Source organism: Lissotriton helveticus, chromosome 3_2 (genome assembly GCF_964261635.1).
Source record: "Lissotriton helveticus chromosome 3_2, aLisHel1.1, whole genome shotgun sequence".
Taxonomy (NCBI): Eukaryota; Metazoa; Chordata; class Amphibia; order Caudata; family Salamandridae; genus Lissotriton; species Lissotriton helveticus.
Window position 1 is genome coordinate 474,115,660 of NC_136062.1, and position 15,092 is coordinate 474,130,751.

Below are 15,092 nucleotides of genomic sequence, written 5' to 3' on the forward strand. Positions count from 1 at the left end.
CCCCTAATCCGTGTTGCATGAATGGGCACATGTCACGTATGTCTGAAACTATGAGAAAATGTTTTTATGCGACTGAAGCGTTGATTTAACTAGTCAAAGGACCGAGAGTGCGAGAAGTGCGACACAAGGGTGCCTTTTACTCAATGCATGTCCCCTGTACCCGGCCTAATGCTCGTCCGTCCCAAACTGCATGCTTTCGAAATTCTAACACAGACCCGTAATGTCTCATGTTGTGTAATGCGCTGAATAGCCTATCTTAATACACGGCCACTCCCCATGTCGCACGTGTACTATTTAGCCTATTGTTGCACATCTCTCTCTCTCTCTCTCTCTCTTTCTCTCTCTCTCTCTCTCTCTCTCTCTCTCTCTCTCTCTCTCTCTCTCTCTCTCTCTCTCTCTCTCTCTCTCTCTCTCTCTCTCTCCTCCACACTCTCACTCTTCCGAACGACTAGCACCTAATTGGCAAACCGCCACCCCTGGTGCACCACCCAATTGGCTCCAAATACCGCAAGTATTTGCACAAAATTTGTCTTAAATAAAATCACCTTGATGCCGTGTCACTACCTCTCCTTTCTGCTAAATATTGATGAAACCTAGAATTGGCCAAAAAGGAAAGGACAGGTAAGATGACTGAGGTTCCCTAATCTGACCCGTAATAAGGGAACTACATGTCAGTGGCTTCTATGATAAAAAAAAAATGCCTCAGATAACGCGACCTTCCCCGTCCCGAATTGTCTCAATACCCAAACAGTAAAAGTGATCGAAACATCCCCATCTTCCCAGAACGCCCTCAGTTTTGTATCAGCTGCCCCGGACGAGAGTTTTAAAAATGTCCCTCACCCCCGGTTGTAAGAGATGGGTCGACTTACGACTAACACAGGCCAGCCGTTGTTCCTAGAAATGATTTGGTGATGAGCAAGCTACCGAGTTTAGAATTCGAGAAATGTCACTGAACGCTTACCAACTGAACTGTGACCTTCTGCTAGATAACGCCCTCATGACACAAAGCAAGACGATAGTCCCTCACCACAGTTTGCTATGTTCCTAGTTGTTTTCCATAAGACCCCGGTTTTTAATGAAGTAGTCAGGTTGTAAGAGGCTATGTAGGAATTAGAATGATGTTTGCAAAGTTAAGATTAGACCGAAATGAAGAAATTGTTGCAATGAACCCTGTTGAAAGAAAATGTTTAGCTGAAAGGTAGGATGCATTGATAGAATGGAAAATTGTTTAGCCTATGTTCGTTCCTCAGAAAGATACCTATCAGACCATGGTGATAGCACGTTGCACTTTTTCGAAAAAATATAAAGCCCTGGAGAACGGTATAGCTTCGTAAGGCTCGTACTAGGAAAGTGGGTCTCTGCCAGAAGAACTGACGTTACTGTAATAAACAAAATGCAATGAATAGGTACCAGATCTCGTACCACGACAATGAATGTAACACCAACAAACTCCAAAGAAATAGTTACGAAGGAAAGTTATAGGAAATCCAGCAAGCCCATCATCAATTATTTATATGTTGGTTGTGAACCCCAATGTAACGAATGTTTCTCATTTGCTTGGAGCTGGGAGAGAAATAGACTTATGTGATTACCTTCCTCTGCCAATTCTCTAAAGACTGTCTTTTCAAACTCATTTAAGGGTACCACTGTCGGAGGAGAGAGAGACCGGATGTGGGAGCACGCGGCCTGACTACAGATCGTGGATTCATCTGCGACATTGGCCAAGGCGAGACCGCAACAGTAAGGAGTCGCAGGACGAGGCACTGTTTCCGACAAAATGAGAGGAAAGGGCTGACCTGATGCCCCTGCTCAACGATCAACATGTGCGGAAAAGTCCCCGCTCTCTGAACTCGGTCATGGGCCCGCCTACCTAAAATTTTCCGTCCCCCTGGTCTGTTCCCGATCTGGCCCTGCTCCATCCCCTTTTCCTCCGACCTACCCTAAGGACTACTCACACCCCCCCTTCTTCCACCTGAACTCGTTGACAATCGACTCAAAAGGACACAGGGCGAAAAGGACCTTTTTGACCAGGAAAGCGAGGAAAAGGTCATGCCCTGCAACGCGGGACCTAGAATAGAGCTGGACACATAGCTCCACCGCCGGTGCTCCACAGTCCCAACAGAAGACGACAAAGAATGCTGAGAACTCACTAATAATGGTCCATGACAATAGAACTTCCCCTTCGAACAATGACACCCCTGATTATCGCTTTTACTACGTCTCATTTCTCTCCTAGCCACCATTGTATTGATTGTGCTCCAACCGAATGCGAAAAGAACTTACATATGTAATAACCTATCAGTTCACATTCCGAATGACTATAAGCATCTATGAAATGTACTCAACGCTCTCACTACAGAATCGTTTTTGTCCGATATTGCATTACTATGACTTTCCTGCAAACGAGCTTATCGATAGACCCGCCTCCTAAGACGAAAGATTTTAAATGTAATGTTTATAGCTCCTTCACCTGGGTTCCTACTTCTTTACTTATGACCGCCACAGTAGACATGGATAGGAAATAGGCCAGCAAGATGTCTTGGGAATGTTAAAGGGAGGACTGTGGAAAATTAGTACGGTTTGGTAAACATTATCTGCGCCATCTTGCCTTTTCCCCTGATGCCACACTTTTTGTCGTGCGCACCCGCCATTTTAGGTGCCTCGATCAGAACCACCCTCTGCACGCCACTGGCCCCCAGCACAGCCCTTCGCCCTCACAAGCCCCCCACGCACTGGCCACCCCCCGCTCTTACATGCCTTGGGTCATAAACCCCTCTTCAGCGCAGCTCTGCCTCAGAACCCCATCCTGTCCCCAGCGCGACACCTCCCTTCATTCCTTTCATGGTCCCAGGCCCTTTGATACAAACCCCCTTTTCCTGCGTGCCCGTTTGTCTTCCTCGTTCCCAGGCCGCCACCTGGCCCTGCGGATACTGTTTATTGCCCCCCCCCCGTACAGTAGGAAGCTTCCCTCATTAAAGGACCCTCGAATTGGTCAAAGCCCCCACCCTATGATATCCGATCAACCCCACACATTCCGTGAATCGGCGGAATGTCCAGCTGCGCGATAATCATCACCTATTGTGACCGGGGTGGGGACTTCAACTGTAAATGTGTGTGGGAACGGGCCTGAAAGGGAGATTCCGAGGATGTCCTTTCATACTTCAAAGCATTGCAAGAATGTGTTACCTGCAATAAAGATCATAAAAATGTGTATAAGAGGCCAGGCCTCAGAGATGCGGTTAGAGCACCTCGTGACGATACTGGCTGTCTGAACTGATGTGTTCTCCTCCGGAGAGAATAAACCTTGTTTCCTGCCTTCCAGTCTCCAGCGCCTGCCTCTTCATTGATTAATATTTTGTGGGTTAAAGAGGCGATACCGCCGGGCAAATATTGGTTGTCCTTGACCTGTTTTTACAGTATGTATTCTTATACAATGCTTTTACAGTATTATTTTATAATACTATTCTCGCTATACGCATTATACTTTGCAGCCTGTATTACGATTGTAGCAGTTCATTTCCTCTGCATGAGAAAGAAGACTGTTCAATAAACCTTTTTATTGAAAACGCCCATCTCTCTATTTCTCTGCACCTCTCCAGAAACAAACCATGCACGATTAACTGAGTAAAATATCTATCTATTGTTTCCACGACTCTGAAGATACGTTCTATTCTTGGGGAAACAAAGTTGTCATGTTGATGCAGTTGTGAGAAACTAATCCCTTCTTGTTTATTCGAGAAAGTTTCTAGTGACCTCTGAGCTAGCTGGCACTCACAATTAAGTCTAATATATTCGATAGAGACCTAGTCGACCTCAGTCCTACGTCTAATCTATAGGATATATTATTCCAATGCGCAGAGCCTATTAGGAATATAGGAACTACACTACAGGAGGGGCTCCTAGAAACAGTGGTGCCTTCACTTGGCGCTAGGGCATCACTTCCACAAGATGATCAGTAGAGTTCAGAACAAGCCAGAGCCTCTGACCGCCCACTGGAGCTGGAGCATTCAGTTGCGCATGTCACCTGGGACCTTAGATGCTGATGAGGCTGGGTCAGAGTCAGTCACAACTCGGACTGATCATAAAATTTCCACTCAAATCTCGTGACAGTCGCCCCTTGAAAGCCCCCGTGCCCCTAGAGATAGCCCGCCTCCTCTGAAAGGGGGGGAAGGGGTGATCTGGGGCGTTTCATTAGGGGGTGAGTAAAGAGGCCTTCATCGATGACCCCAACATGCAGCTGTTTATACCTTCTAATGACCCGACGGGGTGACCAGGCAGCAACTTCTGAAGTCTGCTGTGTGTCGGGGGGACACATAGCAGCAGCGAGGGACGCTATTTCCACACATAGGCAGAACATTGGCCCAGTAACCATGAACGTACAGGGATGTGCCCGCGGGCATGCCAGGCTTGCATTTCTCAGAAGGCGTGAATAGCGATTTGGAGAAAATACAATATTGTATGTGAAAGTAACAATTTCTACACAAACAGCAGCGCACGCTCACGGTGACTTTTACGCACGAGTTTGGCTCAGCCAGGGCCACCGACCGACCCTTAAATCAACCAAAGCTGCCCAGACAGGCAGCTGGCAGCAGCATTCACTCTATATAACGCACCACATGTGCGCGCACTTCTTTTTGTTTTGTTTAATTCATTTAGTAAAACAGGTAATAAACCTTCCACTAGTGTCGGTGTGTTTGGGATGGTTATGTGATGGAAGATTACTCCAAAACCTGCCTTCTTCCCCTAAAATACAAAGGTCACATACAGGGAGCTAAGGTGACTGGCCCAAGAAGATTGAGCAGTGTGTCTTGTGGAGTAAGAAGGGGGTAACACACCCTTGTGGTGCAGGAGGGACACATGCACCCTTATTTATTTATTTTTATTTATTTTCTTATATAGCGCAGGATTCGACCCCCAAAGGGGTATCTCCGCGCTTGCGCGTTTGAACAGATGTTAGACTAATAACTGAAAAATTTAACTACCAGCAAATTAGGAGGTCGTATATAGATAGGTTTTAAGGGACTTCTTAAAGGATTGAAAATTGGAATTAATCTTTAAAGTAAGTGGAAGTGAATTCCAAAGAATGGGACCTTTGTGGGAGAGGGCGCGTCCTCCCTGTCTTGCCCTCCTAATCCTGGGAACCTGAAGCAACTGCTGATTGCTTGATCGTAGGGAACGTCCAGGACTATAGGGGGTGAACTTATCCGTTAAATACTTTGGGCCTGACCCGAAGAGACATTTATGTATGGTACAGCAGATTTTGTATTTAACCTGCTGCCGAACAGGCAGCCAGTGAAGGCTGTCCAAAAGCGGGCGGGAAGGAGTCCTGGGCAGGGCGTTAAGCACCAGTCTTGCCGCAGTATTCTGGACCACCTGCAAACGATTTAGTTGTTCCTCATTGGCTGAGGAGAACAAACCATTGCAGTAGTCCAGTCTACTGACCACCAGGGTTTGGACCAAAGTCTTCCGATGGTAATCAGGCAAGAATGGGAAAACGCGTCGCAGAAGTCCGATGGTGTGGAAACACAAACCAGCGACTTGATTAGCATGTTCTTTGAGCACCAGTGCCTGATCCAGACGCACGCCAAGATTTTTTACGGTCTGTTTTGGACTCGGCACTGGCCCAAGATCTAGAGGCCACCATTCAGGGGACCACAAAAGTGGGGCCTCTCCAAATAACATCACCTTTGTTTTGCCTACATTACACTGAAGGCAATTTATAGCCATCCAGTTAGAAACCGCCCTCATACCATCCGCAAAAGATTTTATTATTGCTGGGGTGAGGGACTAAGAAGGGAACAGAAGCTGCGTGTCGTCAGCATAGGACACCGGGGTGAACCCATATTCTCTCACAATGTCAGCCAAGGGGGCCACATACACATTAAATAGTGTAGGGCTTAGACATGAGCCTTGTGGCACCCCCTTGGTGAGCTCCCTAGAGATGGATTGAAGGGAGCCCAATCTGACACCTTGTGAGCGGCCTGTGAAAAAACTCTCCACCCAGGACAGCGCCACACCCCCTATACCCACCTCCCGCAAACGGCCGAGAAGAATCTCATGTGACACCGTGTCGAAGGCAGCGGACAAATCTACACCTTGTGGTGTAGGAGAGGGGGGACACACCCCCTTGTGGTGCAGGAGGGGACACATGCACCCTTTTGGATCAGGAAGGACTCACGCACCCTTTCGGAGCAGGATGGACACACGCACCCTTGTGGTGCAGGAGGGACACACACCCTTGTGGTGCAGGAGGGGACACACACCCTTGTGGTGCAGGAGGGGACACACACCCTTGTGGTGCAGGAGGGGGAGACACGCCCTTGTGGTGTAGAAGGGGACACACACACCCTTGTGGTGCAAGAGGGGACACACTCACCCTTGTGGGGCAGAAGGGGACACACACACCCTTGTGGGGCAGAAGGGGACACACACACCCTTGTGGTGCAGGAGGGGGAGACACACTCTTGTGGTGTAGAAGGGGACACACACCCTTGTGGTGCAAGAGGAGACACACTCACCCTTGTGGGTCAGAAGGGGACACACACACCCTTGTGGTGCAAGAGGGGACACACACACCCTTGTGGTGCAGGAGGGGACACACACACCCTTGTGGTGCAGGAGGGGGGACACACCCTAATGGTGCAGGAAGGGGGTTCACAGAGCAGCCCCTCCCCAGCCTCCCTAAAACTAGGAGCAGGCCAGACTCCACTGTCATTCAAACTTAGAGGCTTTGAAGGGTGAACACTTTGGTGGGAGGCTGCATCTGCTTTCCTCTGGGCCCTGTGAGGTGCGGCTGGTTTGGTAGGAAGGCCACCTCACTCGTGTTTCTTCTAAGCCTCAACTAACACCATCATTGCTATCAGGTGCGTTAGTCTAATAGTTCTTCGATGCCATCAAAGACTACAGCAACCAGAGTGCACTGGGCCATCAAAGACTACAACAACCAGAGTGCACTGGGCCATCAAAGACTACAGCAACCAGAGTGCACCGGGCCATCAAAGACTACAGCAACCAGAGTGCACTGGTCCATCAAAGACTACAGCAACCAGAGTGCACTGGGCCATCAAAGACTACAGCAACCAGAGTGCACTGGGCCATCAAAGACTACAGCAACCAGAGTGCACTTGGCCATCAAAGACTACAGCAACCAAAGTGCACTGGGCCATCAGATGAAAGACAGGACTCCAAACACAGTGTCTTGTGAAGACAGGGAGTGGCGTCAACACGTTGTTTGGGGTCTAAAACCATGCCTTGCTTATTCCAGACTAAAACACTCGCCCACTTCATTCCCTGACCTACCAGGAGCATAACTAGACCCGAACTTCGGGGTGGGGGGGGTAACTTTCCCAGCCAGGGACAGCTTTAGTGCTGGTTTCGCCCGGTCTGACAGTCTTTTCTGGTGCTCCCTCCCCCATGACCTCCTTCTCCATGAATTTCATCACCACCAATCTCCAACAGTGCCCCTCATCTCTCCACAGCCTCTCTCGGACGTACATCCCATTTTTTATAGTTCTATTCATAGTTCACTCACACTCAGTTCTGTTATCTGCATGGTACACCTTCTTTGCAGCAGGCACATTAACCCTCCATGCTGCTTTACGATGAGCTCTAACTGCCACAGCAGTGTGCTCATGTAAATGCAGGATAAGTGGGGAGAGAACGGCGTGAGTTCAGGGCGAGTGGCATGAGTGCAGTGAGGTTGCTGTGAGTGCAGGGTGAGCCGAGAGCTTCTGTGAACACAGGGTAAGAAGAGGATGAACAGCGTGAGTGCAGGGTAACAGCGTGAGTGCATGGTGAGCAGTGTGAGTACATGGTGAGCAGTGTGATCGGTGTGAGTGTAGGGTGAGTGGTGAAAGCAACAGATGACTGGAGTGCCATGTGCATGCAGGGTGAGTGGTGTGCTCGTGTGAGTGCAGGGTAGGAGGAGGGCAGCCGCGGCCGATGCAGGTAAGAGAGGTGGAGCCATCTGGGGGGATTTCAAGAGAACACCAAGAGGGAAAGTTAATTACTCATTCAATTTTCCCTTGTGGTCGTCTCTCCAACCCCCACCCCCCACCCTACCCCAACCCCAACAGGTGCCACCGCTTTTACCTGCAGCAGTCGCAGGGGTAAGAGGGTGAATGCCTGAGTATATGGTGAGCAGTGTGCTCGCTGTGAGTACAGGGTGAGCGTGAAAGTGAAGGTCGAGAATGAGAAATGGGTTGTCTGAATGCAGGGTGCATTCCCAGACACTTGGAGTTACTCAACACTCCGCAATAATTTAACATACCTGAAACCCTATGCCAGCCCTCAATAGCATGCTATGATGACATCACTCGGGATCGAGGGTGGAGGAAATTAACAATGTGCTGATCCTGGAGCAAACGTTTACTCTCGTGGTTAGGATTACCAGCCAAGTATTTTGATGTCTCAGCTGGTACAAAAATAAGCAAAATTGTCTAAAGCCGGTAGTTTTTGCACTTATTTCTGCATACCTCAAACATAAAATAGAAAGCACTTTTAAATGTGTTCTAGGGCTGCTTTAATGATCCATGAATGCATCCGGTGGAAGAGGTGTGGCGCCGTGGCTAGGACGACTGACTCCGGAATCTGGGGATCACGGTTCGATCCCCGGCACTAGCTGCAGATTAGCCCAGCACCATGTGACTCTGGGAAATAGCTCGCTTAATCTTACCAACGGCCCCAGCGCCCAGAGACCCTTATGGGTGATTGTGTTATTTACAAATTTGGATTATAATGTCTAATAATTAAAGGTAACAAAGACAGAATTTAGTTATACCCCTATTTAGTGTCAAGTGCCTTTGCAGGCTATTTCAACAACAAATAGCCAGTATTCAGTCTGCAGCAGACAAGGGCTGAGACACACGACTGGGCGTTTGGGGGATGGGTGGGGGTTAAGCCCTTTTAGCCCTATGGGCGTTGAGCGTCTACGGTCTACTAACATAAAATCAAACCTGTACCTCCTTCCACCACCACTCAGAAGGTTTCGGACCCACCTCACCTTCACCAATCATTGGTAATTGTATTTGTAATTTATATAGCGCGTACTACCCCTGACGAGGCATCAAAGCACTTTTTCGTCGAGTAGCACACTACTCCGGAACCCAAAAAGGATTAGTGTTGAGTTAGTGTAGTCAAATATGAAAGTAATTTGAGTGGTGGATGATACCCGCCAAGACAAACACCAGCAGCAACCACCTCAAGTGCATCCTGATCAACACCTGCTCCGTCCACAGACACGCCGTGGAACTCTGGAACCTCCTCGACGCTACATCACCGGACGTCGCCTTCCTCACGGAAACCTGGATGAACGCCTCCTCTGCACCCGACATCGCCATCGCCATCCCGGACGGGTACAAGATCATCAGGAGGGACCGCATCAACCAGACCGGAGGTGGCATCGCCATCGTCCACAGGAACACCATCCGCATCACGACCGACGCCAACGACTCCTTCGCCGCAGCCGAACATCTCCACTTCCAGATTCACACCGACCCTAAGACGACCCTCAGAGGCACCCTCGTCTACAGACCCCCGGGACCACGCACACAATTCAGCGAAGACATCACAGACTTCATCAGCCCGCACGCCCTCCCCTCCACTGACTACATCCTCCTCGGGGACCTCAACTTCCACCTGGAGAACAACAAGGACCGCAACACCACCGCCCTGCTGGAAAACCTCGCCAACCTCGGACTCAAGCAACTGGTCAACACCCCCACCCACTACGCCGGCCACACGCTTGATCCCGTCTTCTCTTCCAGCAAGTACATCACCTTCAGCCACGCCACCGGACTCCACTGGACCGACCAGAGCTGCGTCCACTTCAGCTTCAAAAGATCCACGACCCACCACCACCCGCAACAGGTACCTCACAGGAATTAGAGCAAGATCACCGCAGACCAGCTCACCACCTCCCTCAGCCAGAGCCCACCCGCCAACACAACGGACCCCAACGAAGCAGCCCGCAACTTCACACAGTGACTGACCGCCTGCGCCGACGACCTTGCGCCACTAAAGAACCCTCCCAGCAGACCCAGAAGCAAGAAGGCATCCTGGTTCACCGACGACCTCAAGGACTCCAAGAAGACCTGCCGCACCCTCGAGAAAGCCTGGCTCCTCGACCGGACCACGACAACATGACCGCCCTCAAACACGCTACCCGCAAGCACCACCAGCTCATCCGCACCACCAAGAAGAAATCCCTGAAGGAACGACTGGACTACAACGCCCACGACAGCAAAGAGCTCTTCACTATCGTCAAGGAGTTCTCCAACCCCAGCACCGGCACCAACGACATCACTCCGTCACAAGACCTCTGCGACTCCCTCGCCTCGTTCTTCCACCGCAAGATCGCCGACATCCACAACAGCTTCGGCGCCCCACCCACGCACCCAACCGTCGAACCAACGCCCCCCACCGCCACCCTTCGCACCTGGACCACACACGATGAACACCATCCACTCCGGATCACCGACCGACCCCTGCCCACACCACGTCTTCAACAAGGCCGACTCCACCATCGCACCCCAACTCCGGAACATCATCAACGCCTCCTTCAACACCGCCACCTTCCCGGAGAGCTGGAAGCACGCCGAGATCAGCGCCCTCCTGAAGAAACCTACAGCGGACACCACCGATCTCAAAAACTTCCGCCCCATCTGGCTCCTCCCTTTTCCTGCTAAAGTCATCGAGAAGATCGTCAACAGACAGCTGACCGCCTTCATCGAGATGAACGGATCCCTCGACCCCTCGCAGTCCGGCTTCAGAGCCAACCACAGCACCGAGACCGCCCTCATCGCAGCCACCGACGACATCCAGACCCTGCTCGACAAAGGGGAAACAGTGGCCCTCATCCTCCTGGACCTCTCCGCTGCGTTCGACACGGTCTGCCACCGCACCCTAGTCCAGCGCCTCAGCAACATCGGTATCCAAGAGAAGGCACTGGAGTGGATCATTTCGTTCCTCGCCGGAAGAACACAAAGAGTCCGCCTCCCCCCGTTTCGCTCCGAGGCCACCGAAGTCATCTGCGGCGACCCGCAAGGATCTTCACTCAGCCCCACCCTCTTCAACATCTACATGAAACCTCTCTCAGCCATCGCACGCCAGCACAACCTCAACATCATCTCTTACGCCGACGACACCCAGCTGATCCTCTCCCTCACCAGAGACCCCGACACCGCCAGAACCTGCCTACACGAAGGGAAGAAAGACGTCGCCGAGTGGATGAAGGACAGCCGCCTGAAACTGAACTTGGACAAGACGGAAGTCCTCATCCTGGGATCTTCGCCCTCCGCCTGGGACGACTCCTGGTGGCCCCCAGCCCTGGGCACTGCACCCAAGCCAACCGACAACGCACGCAACCTGGGCTTCATCCTGGACCCCTCCCTCTCGATGACCAGACAAGTCAACGCCGCCTCCTCATCGTGCTTCAACACCCTGCGTATGCTTCGCAAGATCTTCCGCTGGATCCCGACCGAGACCAGGAAGACTGTCACCCAGGCACTCGTCACCAGCCGACTGGACTACGGAAACGCCCTCTACGCCGGAACCACAGCCAAGCTACAGAAAAGACTCCAGCGCATCCAGAACGCCTCCGCCCGACTCATCCTGGATGTCCCCCGACGCAGCCACATCTCCAGCCACCTGAGGAACCTGCACTGGCTCCCCGTCGACAAGAGGATCACGTTCCGGCTCCTCACCCACGCACACAAGTCTCTCCACGACCTGGGCCCCAAGTACCTCAATGACCGCCTGACCTTCTACATGCCCACCCGCCAGCTACGGTCCACCAGCCTCGCCCTCGCAGCCGTACCACGCATCCGAAGAGCCACCGCCGGAGGAAGATCCTTCTCTTACCTGGCTGCCAAGACTTGGAACTCTCTCCCCATCCACCTTTGGCTGACCCAGGACCATCTCGCCTTCAGGAAACAACTCAAGACCTGGCTGTTCGAGCAGTAGCATACCCCTCCCCCAAGCGCCTTGAGACCCTCCCGGGTGAGTAGTGCGCTATACAAATGGCATGATTGATTGATTGATTATATTAGTCAGTTATTTGGATTCAGAAGGATAACGGAGGGATAGACGAGGGAAAAAGGTTTGCATTTATATAGCGCTTGTTACCCCTGATGGGGTATTGAAGCGCTTTTTTCGGTGAGAAGCTCATGGTGAATTAGTATTTGATATTTGATATTTATTGGTTTTTTGTAAAGCGCTACTTTCGCTCCGGAAGGAGCATCTTGGCGCTAGGCCCACAGCAGATCTACTTGGATAGCATGGATCAGATAGCTGCGAGAACTGAGGAGTCAGATTGAGAGTAAATCCATGTCTTCAGGTATTTCCTGAAAAGGCTTTCTGAGGGGGCATGCCTAAGATTAGGGGGGAGGCGATTCCATGCCCTAACAGCAAGGAATGAAAAGGTCTTTCCACCCTTTGTTTTTAATTTGATTCGGGGTTCAGAGATGAAATTAGCGCCTGATGACCTCAAGCAGCGAGTTGGAGTATAACGCTGAAAGCGCTTGATTAGGTAAGCTGGACCCGTACACTTGTTAGCTTTGAAGACGGTGACTAAAAGCTTAAACAAGATTCTCTTGTGGAGGGGCAGCCAATGGAGTGCGTTAAGGGCTGCAGTGGCCGAAGACCTACGGGGGAGTTTCAGGACGAGCCTGGCCGCTGCGTGTTGAACAGTTTGTAATTTTTTTAGTGAGGACTTCTTAATGCCTGCTAGGAGGCCATTACAATAATCCAGCCGGGAAAGGATGAGCGCAACCGCGACTGATTTCCTGGCTAAAATGGGCAAAAAATTAAAGAATTTCTTTAGTTGCCTGATTAAGCTGAAGCAGCGCCCTGCGGTGATACGCACATGTTCATCGAAGCTGAGGGAAGCATCGAATTGAACTCCCAGATTGCGGGCTGACACAACCGCGCTAGGTGGTGCTTCGGAATTTTGGGGCCACCACTCTTTAGGGGAAAAGAGTGTACCTTTACCGAGGGGTATTATTTCGGTTTTGGCGCTGTTACATTTCAGATGATTCAGGTTGAGCCAGGAGAAGACTTCTGACAGGCAGTTTTGGAATCTGATGGCAGCGTCAGGGATTCTTTTGTCAATAGTGACGACGAGTTGAGTGTCGTCAGCATAGGATGTCACTAGAATCCCATGTGACTCAATCAACGTAAGGAGGGGGGCCATGTATACATTAAAAAAGAGAGGGCTCAAGATAGAACCCTGAGGCACACCTGAGGTAATGGGGCGTTCGCCGGAAAGATAAGGGCCTAAGGAAACCGTTTGAGAGCGGTTGGACAGAAATGAAATTATCCAAGCAAGCGCGGAGCCCGAGACACCAATCTCACGCATCCTATTGATAAGAATAGCATGAGAGATGGTGTCGAAGGCCGCGGTTAGGTCGAGCAAGATGAGGACAGCCTGCCTGCCCTCATCTTGCAGGAACTTGATGGTGTCAGACAACTCAATCAGAGCGGTTTCTGTGGAATGGCCGGGGCGGAAGCCGGATTGCTGTGGGTGCAAGATATGTAAATTGCAAGTATAGTGAAATATGAAAGTAATTTGAGTGGTGGATGATATATTAGTCATTGTTTTGGATTCTGAATGATAGCGGAGGGTAGAAGAGGAAGGAAGGTTTGCATTTATAAAGCGCTTGCTACCCCTAATGGGGTGTTGAAGCGCTCTCTTGGCGAGTAGCACGCTACTCCGGTGCGTACAACATGCCCATCAGCGCTGTGAGACTCCCGCCCGCACCTTGGAAGACTTAGCTGATGTGCACATTATTCCAATGTTAACTCATCCCCTGATGAGATTCAAACTAGAAACAAGCCGGAATAGACGCAGAACTCCACAGTGGTGGGGAGGGGGAGTGGGGGCGGGTGAACGGAGTTGTGGAGCTCAACAGAAGACCCCTCTCTCTCCCTCCACATACCTGCGAGGCGCTACATCCGGGCTCCTGGCATCCGGCAGCTGGGGTTGCTATCCTTTGATTCTGCATGTGAAGACTGGCGACCCCGGGGGTCCCTCTAAAACCAAAGCCCTCCAACTCCGAGGGCCCCTCTGTCGCCCTCAAAAGTCTTCAAAGTTTTGCAGAGTCGCAGAGGCCCGGCCTGGGATTGGTCGCTGAGTTGCCTGGGTGATCCATGCCTGATGCCAACTTGTCATGGTGCAGGGCTGAAAATAAACACTAGGTGGCAGCAGAACCGCACCCAAGACCTGTGCTTTAGGAGACAAGCCTTATTTATTGTGCCTACCCTTGTGTTGTATATACACCATGTGATTACGATTCTTATGTGTAAACAGTAAAATAAAATTAAAATAATGACAAAGATGGGATCTTTTCAGTCGTTACATTTAAGGTTTTTGTTTCCTGTCGACTCATGCCTTTGCAGTCGACCTGAAAGCTCAATTCTACATGATGTATGCTGCACACCTGCTTCAGAGCTCCTGGCATTGTACGAGCAGGCTAGAGACAGTGGCGTAACTTGAGGGAGCCCCCCTGCAAAGCATATGGCGACTCCCCCCCACAACCCCTCCCCCCAGTGGCTCGGCCCACCACCTACCACTTTGCCCTACCTCCCAGAAATCTAGTATTTACCCCTGCAGGACAAAAATAAACATCACCTAAAGCACTAGGGGCCAGATGTAGGTAGGCATTTACCGGTCGGTAACGGCCGAATTCGGCCGTTACCGACCGGTAAATGGAATTTGAGATGTAGGGGGCATATTTTTACAGAATCGGTAAATTTACCGATCGGTAAATTTACCGATTCTGTAAAATACCGAATCGGTATTTTTACCGATTCGGTAAATTTGATATGTAGGTGGGACTCTTCTGAGTCCCACAAGCCTTACCGAATCGGTATTTTACCATCAAATTCAATTTGATGGTAAAATACCGATTCCGGTGTGCATGCACATGTGTGCATGCACACCTGTGCCATATGACAGGCAGACCTGCCCTTAGGGCAGGTCTGCCTGCCACATGGCACCCAAACCTGTTTTGGGGGTGCTAGAGGGTGTCAAAGTGACACCCCCTGCACCCTTGTGAAATTCGGTATTTACCGATTCGGTAAATACCGAATCGGTA

General features: G+C 50.8%; 1 protein-coding gene across 1 annotated transcript in view; it reads right to left on the reverse strand.

Annotated features, from left to right (window-relative positions):
* The window catches only part of LOC144826369 (uncharacterized), a 377,712-nt gene extending 363,709 nt beyond the window's left edge, over positions 1 to 14,003 (reverse strand). Inside the window, exon 1 of the mRNA XM_078684697.1 lies at positions 13,935 to 14,003. The gene's annotated coding sequence lies outside the window, so the exon portion shown is untranslated. The remainder of the gene's footprint in view (positions 1 to 13,934) is intronic.
* Between the last annotated feature and the right edge of the window lie 1,089 nt (positions 14,004 to 15,092).